The following is a 15,971-nucleotide window of genomic DNA, read 5'->3' as shown; positions in this document are numbered from 1 at the left end:
CGGGGCGGCGGAGGCAGGGGTCTGGGCCGGTGGTCGCTGGCGGTTCAAGAAAGATCGTCAACAGTGACTGGCGGGAGGTAGATGAAGGCCATGTGCCCGTTCCTTATAGATCGGACGATTCATTAAAAGAATCGACTGACCTATTTATTTTCAGTCGACTGTTATCTTGATATGACCACATGTGGTGGTGTGCTGGAGGAGTACCTGCATTTCATGTGCTCATATACTACAAAATCATACGGAGTAGAATCTAATTTTGTTTGCCATGCAATGTTGTAGAGCTATCATATGTCTCCTGCCATTTATTTTCCAGCCACCTGCTATGTGCTACTTTTACAGTGCACTAGTTCTGCACACACTTCACCCATACTCTCACTATTGTGTTTTTATGCAAGGGTTTTTCAAACTCTGCTGCTATGAGAGAAGCAAAAAAGAAAAGAGAGAAGTCGCTCCAGCGTCGTACGCGAATAGGCCAGACATGTTTCAGCCTTATAATAGGTGCAGTGTCAGCAGATGGAGATGGTAAACGTAGCTTTGGAGTTGTTGACCTCGCTCGCAATGAACCACCATCCCAGGTGCTTGCTTTAACTTCACGTTGTCATATGTGGTTGCAAGTTCCATATGGTGTCTAGCTTGTATTCGAAAGGCCGAAGTCGGTCTTTATTAAGATAAGGAAAGATATTTTTTACATGAACCACCATCCCGTGAGCACCAGAAGACTAATAGCTAGTCAGGGCACTGGCTGAGCCAGTGACAAGCCCAGCAAAGAGAGGCATCACCTGGAAGCCAACTAAAAAGACGTGATGGTGGGGAAGCAGCCCGCCTCCCACCAGGCTCTTAGGTCCTAGATGATCATGCTCACCACTCCAGCCGGATGTCTAGCTTGTATTGCTTCCAATTTGGTTAAATTGCATCTGCTTAGCTTACACATTATACATTTGAATATGACATGCCTTTCTGTTCTTGGTACATACTAGTACATCTGTGTATTAACCATGTTCTTACATCAAACTAATGTTCTTGTGTATCCCTCATCAATCACTTATGATGAGGCAGTCAGGCAAGTGGATTACTCCTCATTTAAAGAATGCAGCGTCAGCCTCCCGACATGATTCTCAAGAAACAGCAAGGCTAGATGAAGATAGTGAACATAGCTCCGTAGTTGGTTACCGCATTTCCCCTACACTAGCATCGCAGGTCTTGCTCTAACTTGGCAGCGTGATATGTGGTTGCATGTTGCATATGGTGTCTAGATTGTAATTCTTCCAATCTGGTTAAACTGCATGTGCTATTCTGCTTAGCTTATACATTATACCTGTTAATGTGACATGCCTTCCTATATTTAGTATATAATACATCTGTCTATTAAGCATGTCCTCACATAAAACTATTGTTTTTATGTATCCCGCATAAATCAATATGATGAGACACCTTCAGTATATGTAGTGTGATATTAGTTGCTTCTTTGATATGATTTATAGCATGCGCTGCTTCTAATTTGTTGAAATGTCATTTATGATGGGACACTTTTAACTTGGCAGAGTCATATTGGTTGCATCTTTCACGTGGTGTCTAGCTTGCATTGCTTCTTATTTGGTGAAATAGTTTCTGCTTAGTTTACACAAACAGTTGTGAATATGCCATGCCGTCCTGTTTTTCGTATTATTCCATCCTGGAATCATGTGTTTGCCTTACATCAAAGTAGTGATTGTCAGTATCATGCATGAATGAGTTCGGAAGAGTGAATTTTATTGCTTTTTCTTGTCGGTTTTACTTGACAATTCAAAATTAATAAAGCGGAAGGAAGTTAGCAAGGCAGCGGATGAAGGTGCTCCTTCCAAATGGAGGGCCTCTACATATTCTACTCCTCCATCCCCCCAAGATGATTTCCAAGACAACACATGCATACACACTCAACGTAGCTGTGTTGGTGATGAGCACGTCTCCCCTAGTGCACCATCACAGGTCCTCCCTTTAACTTGGCACTGTTATATGTGGTTGCATGTTATGTATGATGTCTAGCTTGTATTGCTTCTAATTTTGTTGAATTGCATCTGCTTACTTTACACATTATACTTGTGACTAAGACACGTGTTCCTGTTTCTAGAACATACAATATCTGTCTATCACACCATGTTCTTACATCAAAGTACATTTGTTCTGAAGAACTAAATTGTTATTCGTTTTTCTTGTCGGCTTGACTTAACATGGCACAGAGAAAGAGGAAGCAAGACAGAACTACAGGGAAAGGGAAGCGGAACAATCCTGCAGATTCTACTGGTACTGATGGTGCAATAGAAGGTCGAAGTCCAGCGGAAAATTGTACCGACAGGGTATCCCATGCTACATGAGCTACAGAACAAGCCAAACAGAAACAAATAGCTGCCACCAAACAAGCAGAGACAACCCTAGTTGTTGCAACACCTTCCACAGTACCACCAGCTGCACGATTTACTCGTTCGTCAACTCAGCTAGCAGCACGTTCCCAAGCTCCCTTGCCACCTGAGACTACTTCCGAAGCACTCTTGACACAAGATGAGTTGGCAAGATCAGATGAACTTTGTGAGCTTCAACAGCAAGAAGGTAGTTGCTGGAGTCAAGTTACAGTTGCATGCTTCTTTATAGTCTCATAGTTTGATGTACGCTAACACTTCCTATGTTTGTTGTTGGACTAGCACCTAGGCGCAAGAGGAAACAAACATCAAGGATAATGCTTGATAGGTTAACTAAATCTAGAGGAGGAAGAATGGAGATCCGTTTTGAGGCAGGTTTAAAAAGGCCACGTGATGCTATAGAGTCAGCCGAGTTAGTATCAGAGGCAGCGGTTGCTGTTAGGTGTCATGTACGTATCCTCCCAACATGGATTCAGTACAGGAATGACAAAGACAAAACCAAGTTCAAAACCTTCCTCGACCATTTATCTGTAAGTATGGTTATGTATTGAAACTAGTAATATCGTCTTGCTCTGTCCAATACTTTCTAGGTTCCTGATAATGAGACTCCCATAATTTTCAACACATGAGGTTCAAGTTGGATAGCCAAGATGATGCAACCAGACAAGCTTGCACCCATGTTTTCAAGTCTGATCTGCGATAGTATCGGTATAACTTGAGGAAAACTCACTTTGAAGGCAAGGCTAACAGTGAACTTGCCCAAACATCTCAAGTGGAAAATATATCTGATGAAGACTGGAGAGGCCTCGTTAAACACTGGTCCGATCCGAAGTATCAGGTACATTATATATATATATATATATCAGATCACATGTTGAAGTCCTATTTATGCATGTGCCACACAAATCTATCTTCTTGTAGGTGAAATGTTCAAAGAACAAGGCCAACCGTACGAAAGTGAAATTCCAATAGACGACAGGATCTCGTAGCTATATTGCACACTGCGAGCCTCTTGTAATTAGTTGTTGTTTCACTCTTTTCGCTGTACCATATTATCAGATCTATATTGACTTGTTCCAAATGCAGAGGAAAGACCGCAAGGACCAAAAAGTACCTGAACCAAATGTTGTGGAAATCTTCAAGGACTGTCACACCAGGAAGAAGAAGGGCATGACTACATCAGTCAAAGCCACTGTTGTAAGTCCTTAATCCTCATGCCTTTTAACTACTACTTACTCTGACTTTTGCCTTGAACTGCATGGTTTGCAGCCAATGTCTATTACTCTTTTCAATTTTATACCCAATTGTCTTAGCGTATCATTGCACCTTACAAGGTTTAAAAGAGAGGAGTGATGTTCCTTTGATCTTGACCTGTAATATAGTTTCATGCTGGACTTGCCCACACAACGTTACAATTGCCTGTTTGTCTGTACTCAGTTGTTTTGTTATATGAATGATGTCATACTATGCTTACCGTATTATGGGCCAGTTCTTTTGCAGCTTATTTCAGCTTATTGTCAAAAAAAGCTGTAAGCTGAAAAGAACTCATTTTAGAGAAGCCAGCTCAGCTTATTTCTACCTCCTCCTCCTTCACAATGAGAAAAAGCTGGGGTCGGGTGGCTTCCCGCAGCTTCCCGCAGCTTCTGACTTAAAAACGAAAGGGTATAGGGACGTGCCCCTCTAGTTTGATCTTATTACATCAATATTGCCACCCCGAGTCCCGCACAGAACCACCGGTCGCAAAAGACAGCAGCGCTCGATCCCCTCCCCCCCGCTCGACTCCTCCTGCTCTGTTCTTCGATCCGCCTAGGGTTCCTCCAGTCACCGCCACCGCCGTCGCCACCGGTCCTCCAATCCTCTTGACCACGACGAGGCCAGCAAGATGGCATGTGGATAGGGCTGCATCTTCCACCCCCAACTCCCACGGGCGCGACCCCTCCCTCGGCCGCATGCCCTCCGTCCCCTTTGTCCAGGAGCAGCGCCTGGCCAGGTCTGCCCAGGGCCCCTCTCCGGCAAACGGCGCCCATCTCTGGCAGTCGGCGACCCCCTTCCCCCCTGCCCTCCTCCTAGCCGTGAGCCACTAAGGTGAGCAGCTCCTGTGATTTTTTTGCAAAAAAATTCATGTATATTAGTTGTAAGCTACTGCTGAAGGATGATGATTTCATCTTGATTGTACTACTGCTGAAGTATGATGATTTCATGTTGATCTAAACGAGCTACTGCTACCATAAAAGCATTCTAGATATTGTTATTAATTCTTCCAATTCTTTTTTATTGACATGATGAAAAATAGATGAAAGCACAATGGGATAATGTGGGTCTTAGAACTTTCATTGATATTTGTGTGGAAGAAGTGAATGCCAATAACCGTGGCAAAGAAGGAACATTGTCACCACTTGGATATGAAAATGTGGTCAGAAAGTTTTTTGAGCGCACGAGGAGAGAATATACCAAAAAGCGATTCAAGAATAAGTGGGATGTGCTGAAAAAAGAGTATGTTGTTTGGAAGACATTAACCCAAAAGGCATCAGGCATTGGGTTTGATCATGTTACCAAGACCATTGCGGCTAGTGATGAATGCTGAGCAAATGAGATACAAGTATACATATCGTCATATCAATTCCATTTGTTTTTACTTTTCTTTTTCTACCAATTCTTGCACTAATTTGTGATATGCTTTTTTTTAGAGAAATGAACTTGCCGCCAAGTTTCGATTTGCTCCACTAGAGGATGAGATCAAACTGAGTGCTATATTTGATGATATTAGTGTGACAAATGAGTACACGAGGGCGGCACCTCCCTCGTCTCAAGTTGATGCATCTCAAATTCACATTGATGATGATGATGTGGCTGGTTCAGGATGTGAAATAGATGCTACTTTTGTGACACCTAACAAAGCTAAAGGTCGAAAGAAGAGACCATGTCCTCATTCACCTAGTCCTGCGATGGTGCAAGATTTCAAAAGATAGTGATGATAGAATGCAATTTAAGCGTATTGCTGACCTTTGGGAAAAGAGGGAGACTAGCCGCAATTCGGCGACATCTGAAATGAAGGAGGATCCTGTGAGAGATGAGATTAAGGAGATGAAGGACATGGTGGTGAATGATGGAGGTAAACCTGGAAGTGAAGTGTATTTTCATGCTCTAGAACTCTTTACGAAGAAGGAACATCGTGATGTCTTCAGTGCACTAAAGGAGGAAGATTCAACTGTGAGGCTTGAATGGATCAATAGGGCATGGGAAACATTTATGAAAAAAATTAGAACTTATTTGCTTTGTTGGGAACTCATTTGTAGTGTTGTGAACTTATTTGCTTTGTTGTCAACTCATTTGTATTGATTTGAACTAACTTGTACTGTTGTGAATCTACTTGCTATAAATCTTTGTTGTGAACTTAATTGTATTGTTGTGAACCAATTTGTACTGATGGAGCTGTGATTTGTTGTCTTGTGGACAAATGTTTATGATATTTCTATTTCTATATCACAGATGGACATCTCTGTTCAGGAGGATGAGGAGGAGGAACTTGATTTTTGCGTTGTTGCAATGGCATATTATCTTCTAAACAAAGAAAGGCTGCCATATGGACCTAGGAGAGCACCAATGATGACAGGATTGCAGTGGGTGGAAGAGAAGGAGAAGCAACCACAAATATTCTACTCTATGTTCAGGATGCGAAGGTCTGTGTTCTACTCACTACATGACATTTTAGTTGAAAAGTATGGTTTAAAGTCAACTTGCAACATGACAAGCAAGGAGGCATTAGCACAGTTCTTGTGGACTTTAGGATCACGCCAGACCACCGACAATGTCGCCGATTGATTTGAACACAGTCGGTCTACCATCAACAAAAAATTTAAGGAGGTCTTGTTCTGTGTCTACCGTATGGCCGGAGATTACATTCAACCGAAAGATCGATCTTTCACCCAAGTTCATGACTAGCTTAAAAAACAAGATTTTGGCCTCACTTCAAGGATGCCATTGGGGCAATAGATGGAACACACATTGAATGTGTTGTGCCTGCTAGTGAGCAACCCAAGTATCGCAACAGGAAAGGTTCGACAACTTAGAATGTCATGGCAATTTGCGATTTTGATATGAGATTTACATTTGTTGTTGCTGGATGGCCTGGATCTGTTCATGACACACGTGTACTCAATGATGCACAAGCTGAATATTCCTATTTTCCACACCCTCCGGACGGTATGTACATGCATTCTTCTCCTCTAATGTTTTGCGCGAACTAATTCGTTTTGGTCATCTTTATTATCAATGCAGGAAAATATTATCTTGTTGACTCTGGATATCCAAACAGAGTTGGATATCTAGCACCATACAAAGGACAACGCTACCATGTACCAGATTTCCAACAAGTACCGCCGCGAGGAAGATATGAGACCTTCAATCATATACATTCATCACTACGGAACGTCATCGAACGATCGTTCGGTGTTCTAAAGATGAAATGGAGAATCCTCCTCGGCATCACACGGTACAAACCTGCTACGCAAACAAAGATCATTACTGCATGCGCGTGTCTTCATAACTTCATTCGTGAGAGCAAACTAAGTGATCAACATTTTGACATGGTTGAGAGTGGATCTTATGCTCATGAAGAGAGCCTTTCTCATCACCATGCACCCATTGATGATGGTACTATGGGTTCCATCCGTGATGCGATTGCTACAAGTGTTTTCCCTTGATGGTTAGCTCTAGGGTGTAAGCTTTTGTTGGGATAACCATGTAATAATTAACAGATCTTTTTTATTCAGTACTTATTCTCAAGAACTTGTACTACATGAGACAGTGATGCATGTATGGCATTCGTATGCGACAAAATGATCTTCCTTATGTTTGATTATAACATGTTGTGGTGTTTTACAGTCAAATTTATGTTCATATGGGCAACAATGATAAAAAAATATAGCGCAATATCGTTTGATCTGAACAATAGTATAGTGCAAGGGTATTACAGACTTTTCACTGATCATATCACAGAAGCTGAAAAAACTGGCACTGGAAAGAACTGGCTAGCTTATTATCTGGAGCTTATTTCCACAGCAGCTTATCTTGAGCTTATTTCCACATGAGCTTATTTCCACAGCACAGCTCAAAAGAACTGGCCCTTATAGGAAGGGTTAGCTTATGGGCTACTCGGTCCCTTCGATTATAATCGGACGGGCGAGAATAAATAACTTAGGGGAGTTCAACAAAGAACCGAAGATATTTTAGGGATGTTTGGGGATGATCCGGATCCATCGGTCACGACTGCCCGGGTCAGGTTCAGGATAGCTTTCGGACGCGCATGCGAGGGGGTTTGAGAGAGGTCGACAAAGACAATGCGGCCTGACAAAAGGTCAATGGAGACAGAGAGAAGCAACAGTATGAACGACTACGAGTTTTATGAAAACATGCGGATGCAATACACATGATGACATGATGAATGCAACAAGCAAACAAAACACACGGCGACGACGAAATAACTGGAAGGCATCTGGAGTGTTGATCTCGGGTCATCACAACACTCCCCCACTTACAAGAGATCTCGCCCCGAGATCTAGGGATGGCACTGGAGAAAAGCGGAAGAGGAATAGGTAAAAGAAAGTTGCTTCTTTGACAACCGAGTGAAACCACGAACCTTGAGAGGTTGAACAACTTGAAAGAAAGAATACAACGGAGACGAAAAGATTGCAAATAGTCCGTTGGACAAGAGGAACAAGGAATACGACGAGAACCAAGAGCTTAAGGAACAAGATAGACTTCAAAACCACTCCAGTTAGAACGAGATGAGAAAGGAAGAATTCGGGCAGCACTCCGGTTGAAAAGAGAGGCAAGACTTGATAAGATGAAAGGAACTTGAATAGAGGACATAACACTCTTGTTAAAAGGATAAGCAAGGAAAAGAACATGATCTTGACAAAACGAGATGATGGGTAGAAGAGAGCAACATCACCATGCTTCCGGAATGAAAGGATAGAAGGTAGATCGTCGGAACAAAATAATGGAGAAGAAAATGACAACTTCTGCCACAAATGAACTCGGAAAGCGTCCTTGCAAGAAGGTTAGAACGGATTTGTTAGAAAACCAACAACGAAAAGAATAAGCTTGTAGTGGGCTTATGGAAACATCCCAAAATTATGAGGTGAAGACCTGCCACTAATGGAATCAATTAATTTGATTGAGAACACGAAAGAGATGGAAAACTTCTTCCACCAGATGATAAAGAGGTAACTTGGATCATTTATAAGCACCACAATAGCAACAATCCTTAGGGAAGGCTTTAGGTGAAATATAACCCAAGATAACTCCAACAAAGAGATTGATGGGTTGCAAATATCTCCTGAACGAGGAGAAAATTAAAATATGTCATTCTTGATATCTTGTGAATCATGAATCACGAAGGGAAATTGTCAAGGATGACATAATACCACCTCAACTGATAAGGTAGAAAGAATTGCACTTCAAAATGCAAGATGAAGAATACTTGAGCTCTCACAATAATCTTGAAGAATGCTTGGAGAATGAAATAAATCTTGATGATCCACCATGAAGAAATCTCTAGAAGGACTCCGGTAATAAAAGAATGATCCAACAAAATGAAAGTTGAAAAGAACAAGATGAAGCCTTGCAATTATTTAGATGGAGCTTCGCGATGAGACAAGCGAGAAAACTTGGAACTCCGGAGTAGAGAAGATGAACAACTTAGAACCGAGAGATTATTCATCATGAACAATCTCCGAAGGAAACAATTACTTCACCACGGTGCAATAAGAATAAGAATTATGTTATGCTTATCATCATCAAATTTAATTGATGACAAACGGATTTGGCATTCAACGTATTCCTCTTGAAAAGGATAGAGGAGAGATATAGCGCAAACTTGGGAAGGTCTTCAACGAAGCACCGATAGGATTTGAAAAGAAGAACAAATGAATTGATATGATAACAAAGGAAGAGGAATCTTAGACGAACCACCATAAGAATTGAAATAAATGAAGAAAAGAGAATGAATCGCCGGGAAGAATTAGAGAACGAACAAAGAAACTTGAGGGAATTTAGATACGAGAGCACGAAGAGACCACAAGCTGACTAGAGAATACTTGACAAAAAGCGCCGGAAGAATAAGGAGACAAACGAAGAGGCATGAATTGCGAAGAATTGCGGAAATGAAGTTGAAAGATGAGAATGAAGAAATAAATGAAACAACTCCAAAAATGCTCTGGATGGGTATAAAAAGAATCTTTGATGATCGGAGCAATTATGAGGATGGCATGAAAGAACCATGAATCTTCAAGAGAACGGGCCAAGATTCAAGAGAAACTCTTCTTCGGTCTTCAAAATTCGAGAATGACGACGAGAAACACCACCATGACTTCTAGAATAAGGAACAAAAGGGTTGAACCAACGATGAAAAGAATTTGAAATCGATCTTGAAGAAGGCATGTGACTGATGAAAATTCATTCTTACGTCAAGCTTTGAAAAGATTTGAGAATAACTCCGGAAAAAATAGAAGAGTCGGGTAAGATCCTAGAAAAAGACCTGTGGGTTAGGGCCCACACAAAAGAAACACCATTGAAAAGATTGCTTGAAAAGAGAGATTGCACCGGTTGAATTAAATGGCTTGAATGAGATAACAACCTCGGAATAGGTTGAACGGATTGATAATGGAGACATAAATCTTCTGAGATATCTTCGGCACTTCGGATATGAATAGAGAGAGGTGAGCCATTAAGAGGTGCACCGGCATGGGAAAGCATTTTAAACAAGGAAAGGAATATGATCAACACCGAAAGCTTGCATTGAATCCATCGGAAAATAGTATGAGAACGAAGAATGATGAACTTGAAGCTTCCTTAGCATCTTCACGAGAATCACCAGGTAAGAAATTTGAAGGAAAAGAATCGAAAGACTTCACATCAATTAAATGGATACTTGATTACGGATTCTGGCTCCATGAAGAAAAAGTGTGGGAGGGTGGGAAAATATAGACAACTAGGGACGAACGGAATGAACACTGTTGAGAAGAACTGAGTATTGATCTTACAAATGTTGAAGGGATCGGATTAACTTGAAGGGAACACGCCGGTTGAGAAGAATTGACATGACAATCTCGATGATCAATAAGGATTAGTACTCCCATAAAAATATGAGAACACCGCTTAGGAAAAGGTATGGAATCAACACTTGACTTCGAAGCAACTCGGATACCACAAATAAAACAAAACAAAGGATTTGGCTTGCAAAATAAGCCGGAAACAAATGCATAACCCTCATGCATTTGTTGGAAGGATGATCCTAGGTAACTACTTGAATTCCCACCTATTAACTCCGAAACTTTCTGGTTATGCAATCTGGTGTTGGGGATACAGGGAGGCACAAATATCTCACACAACTAACAAATCCTACACTCCAACTGTATCCATCCGTCAACACATAACCAAGAAACCCTCAAAAATCATGTACCTCGGACCTTCGAAAACATCCGATATACTAGCTGTGGCAATACATCTGATCGCTCTCCCCAGTACTGGGTGTCGTTAAACTACTCTCACCACAAAGAGTATAGAAGCGTTTTCGATGTCGGTGTCCTCTGGTATTCCGGAACTGAAACGATAAGCACTGTGACAAAAACACCTTGGAGCTCAACTCCTCGGGACACTGCCACAACCCCTAAATGTCAGGAGGCACCAAGACAAAATTCCCGTCACAGTGATATCGGACCGATTCCAAGATACCCGCGTAATCCTAAAGAAAATTTGAGTCAAAAAGAGGAGAGTGAAAGTCAAAATATCTACGTCAGGAGTCCTCACCGGAGCGATGAAGGGGATAAGGAGTAAAAAGAATTCCTACTCTCCGATATAACTAAGACTCAAAATAGTTTTCTTCTAGACTCAACAACGGCAGCGGTTCGATCAATCAAGGGGGCTCCTAAGGTCGGTAAGGCTCTGATACCAACTTGTAGCACCCAAGATGCGATTCTTTCCCAATCACGTGTTGAATTCGTGATTGGGGCACAACCGCATTTCGAGCGCATAGCAAGGTGGATATCATTACAACATACCATATATTGAATAGGTAAGAATACAAGATAAAGGCTTACACTCACCACAAGCTACAACATGAATACAACAGTTCATCAATACATAGCAATCATCATACAGAAGAGCAGGATCCGACTATGGATGAAATCAAATGAAAAAGAAGAACGACATCCACACTACTAATCCCAGGCTCCCCGACCCGGAACCTATCCCTTGATCGAAAAAGAAGAAGCAGGAGAACACCAAAACAAGCAAGCATCGCTCTCACGTCATGATCATCGCATTACCTGTACCTGCAACTGTTGTTGTAGTAATCTGTGAGTGATACGTCCATTTTGCATCATGCTTTTATATCGATATTTATTGCATTATGGGCTGTTATTACACATTATGTCACAATACTTATGCCTATTCTCTCTTATTTTACAAGGTTTATGTGAAGAGGGAGAATGCCGGCAGCTGGAATTCGGGGCTGGAAAAGGAGCAAATATTAGAGACCTATTCTGCACAACTCCAAAAGTCCTGAAACTCCACGAAAGTCAGTTTTGGAATATATAAAAAATATTGGGCGAAGAAAGCACCAGAGGGGGGCCACCCACCATCCACGAGGGTGGGGGCGCGCCCTACCCCCCTGGGCGCGCCCCTGCCTCATGGGCCCCCTGGCAGGCCTCTGGTGCCCATCTTTGGCTATATAAAGTCTTTCGCCCTAGAAAAAATCAGAAGGAAGCTTTCGGGACGAAGTGCCGCCGTCTCGAGGCGGAACCTGGCGAAACCAATCTAGGGCTCCGGCGGAGCTGTTCTGCCGGGGAAACATCCCTCCGGGAGGGGGAAATCATCACCATCGTCATCACCATCAATCCTCTCATCGGGAGGGGGTCAATATCCATCAACATCTTTACCAGCACCATCTCATCTCAAACCCTAGTTCATCTCTTGTATCCAATCTTTGTCTCAAAACCTCAGATTGGTACCTGTGGGTTGCTAGTAGTGTTGATTACTCCTTGTAGTTGATGCTAGTTGGTTTATTTGGTGGAAGATCATACGTTCAGATCCTTTATGCATATTAATATCCCTCTGATTATGAACACGAATATGATTTGTGAGTAGTTACGTTTGTTCCTGAGGACATGGGAGAAGTCTTGCTATAAGTAGTCATGTGAATTTGGTATTCGTTCGATATTTTTGATGAGATGTATGTTGTCTTTCCTCTAGTGGTGTTATATGAACGTTGACTACATGACACTTCACCATTATTTGGGCCTAGAGGAAGGCATTGGGAATTAATAAGTAGATGATGGGTTGCTAGAGTGATAGAAGCTTAAACCCTAGTTTATGCGTTGCTTCGTAAGGGGCTGATTTGGATCCATATGTTTCATGCTATGGTTACGTTTACCTTAATACTTCTTTTGTAGTTGTGGATGCTTGCAAGAGGGGTTAATCATAAGTGGTATGCTTGTCCAAGGAAGGGCAGTACCCAAGCACCGGTCCACCCACATATCAAATTATCAAAGTAACGAACGCGAATCATATGAGCATGATGAAAACTAGCTTGACGATAATTCCCATGTGTCATCGGGAGCGTTTTCCATTATATAAGAGTTTGTCCAGGCTTGTCCTTTGCTACAAAAAGGATTGGGCCACCTTACTGCACCTTATTTACTTTTATTACTTGTTACCCGTTACAAATTACCTTATCACAAAACTATCTGTTACCGATAATTTCAGTGCTTGCAGAGAATACCTTACAGAAAACCGCTTGTGATTTCCTCCTGTTCCTCGTTGGGTTCGACACTCTTACTTATCGAAAGGACTATGATAGATCCCCTATACTTGTGGGTCATCAGTGAGCCACAAGGACTCAGCAATCCCATTACCATGGGTATCAAGACTAGCAAAGCTTAATGGGTATGGAATGGATAAGTGGTGAGGTTGCAGACGCACTAAGCATTGTATGGTGGCTAACATACGAGTACAAGAGTAAGATGAGAAACTATGCAACGGTCGCAAACTAGTAATGATCAAGAAGTGATCCTGAACTACTTACGTTCAAACATAACCCAAACCATGTTCTCTTCTCAACTCACTCGAAAAGAGACAGTCACGGTTACACACGCGGTTGGTGTATTTTAATTGAGTTTACTTCAAGTTCACTACAACCGGATATTAACAAAATCCCATTTGCCACATAACCGCGAGCACGGCTCTCGAAAGTTTAAACCCTGCAGGGGTGTCCCAACTTAGCCCATGACAAGCTCACGATCCGCGGAGACAATCCTCCATCGCGGGACATCTGATCAAACTCGAAATCCCGGTGCACAAGACATTTCGACAATGGTAAAACAAAACCAGTAAGACCACCCAGTGCGTCGATACCCCGATAGGAGCCGTGCGTATCTCGTTCTCAGGACAACACCATCTATGCTAAGTGGACGATAGCCAAAATACCATCGAGTTGCCCCGAGGCAGCACCGCCGAATGCTAGGTAGGTGGACCAACACTCATGAGAAGCACTGGCCTGGGGGGTTGATTAAGAGACCTCGGGTGCCGGCGGGTCCCTATGCAAGTTTTAGTTGTTATTAGGCAAATGGTAAAACCAATGTTGGGCCTTGCTGGAAGAGTTTTATTCAAAGCGAACTGTCAAGAGGGGCCCATAAACCCTCACCGTGTTAGGGACACAAAATCAAGGAACATAACACCAGTATGACAGAAACTAGGGCGGCAAGAGTGGAACAAAACACCAGGAAAAAGGCCGAGCCTTCCACCCTTTACCAAGTATATAGATGCATTAATTAAATAAGAGATATTGTGATATCCCATGATATCCATGTCCCAACATGGAACAACCTGCAACTACACCTGCAACTAGCAACGCTATAAGAGGGGCTGAGCAAAGCGGTAACATAGCCAAACAACGGTTTGCTAGGATGGTGGAAAAGGTTAGAGGCTATCATGGCAATTTGGGAGGCTTGATAAACAAGTGGTAGGTAGCGCGACATAGCAATAGCATCGAGACAACTAGCATAGCAAAGATAGTAGTGAGATCCAAGGTGACGGTCATCTTGCCTGAAATCCCGCTAGGAAGAGGAACGAGTCCATGAAGTAGACGAACCAACGTAGTCGAACGAATCATCACAATCGCAACATCACGAGAACTATTGAGAAGAAGCAAACAACATGGTAAACAACCATCACATAAACATGGCATGATGCACATTCAAGTATGATGCATGTCCATTTTAATGAGGCATGACATGATAAAGTGCAACAAACAACACTACAAATTAAGTGGAGCTCAATATGCTATTGACGAAACACCACATGACTTATTTAGTTCTCTCTCGGTTATGTACACAACAGTATTAAATTTTATTAAACATGGCAAAGGGTGAAGCATAATAAAACTACCTATCTAAGCAAGTTTAAATGAGGCCGGAAACAACAAACAATAATTCCGGAAAATCCCCATATGCATATTTCTTATTTGGTACTGTTCTACCCTAAACCATATTTTAGAGTTGCTAAACATGCAAGGTAATGCCACCTAGTGAAACTATGCATTTTTCTACCCCAATTACATATAAAGATTATTAAATTCGGAGCTACGGTTATTTAGTTATTAAATAAATCATTTTAGCATGGCATTTGAGAAAATTTAATCAAAAATCATTTTAAACATTTTAAACATGGATGAAAGTTGCATATTATGAAACTAGATGAAATTCTAAGCATTTTACATATATAGATATTTTAATCCGATGCATGGTTTGTGAGTTATGATATGCATGAACATGAGGGTGCAATTTGTAAAACAGAAAATCACTGCATAATTAGTAAATCGCTCTGCGGGAAAAAACATGAGTCGGGCCGAATCTGGCTGGCCCAACATGCACAGGAGAGGGCTGGGCGCGTCCTCACCTCGCTGGGCCGGATCTGGCCAGCGGCTGGGCCTTGGCCGGTGAAGAGTCCGGGCGGGGTGACTTGGCGCTAGAACGGGTCAACGCAGGGGGAGCGGCAGCGCTCACTCGTCTCGCTCGAACCGGACGAAGCAGAGGCGGCTGGCTGCGGGATGCAGGGCACGGCGAGCGTCTGTTGTGAGGCTCCATGGCCTTCAGGAGGCAGCGGACGAACAGGGCGAGGCGGAGGTCCGGCGGGAGTCGCGGGCTCCAAGTCCGGCACTGAGACGGGACGGTGGAGGTCGGCGGCGGCTGCTGCTTGAGGAATGACATCCATGGCTGCTCCTGCTTAGAAGGGAGACAGAGACCGGAGTGTGAGGAGAGAAACGGGAGAGGAACAGGGAGATGGAGAGTAAGGAGAGAGCAACGGAAGAAAAGAAACCAATACGGATTTCTCAAAGGGCGCTCGATCCAAGACTGCCTCGCCTGGGCATATGAGTACATATATTAGTGCCAAACCTCGAAGAAAGAAATTGTTTTGCTAAAACTAGACTTCGCCAAGGCATTCAACACGATTGATCATGATGCAATGATTGAGATCATGAGAAGTATGGGCTTCAATGAAAAATGGCTCGGATGGATT

The sequence above is a fragment of the Aegilops tauschii genome, chromosome 5 (genome assembly GCF_002575655.3).
Source record: "Aegilops tauschii subsp. strangulata cultivar AL8/78 chromosome 5, Aet v6.0, whole genome shotgun sequence".
NCBI classification, from domain to species: domain Eukaryota; kingdom Viridiplantae; phylum Streptophyta; class Magnoliopsida; order Poales; family Poaceae; genus Aegilops; species Aegilops tauschii.
Note: the sequence above shows the minus strand (reverse complement) of the source record.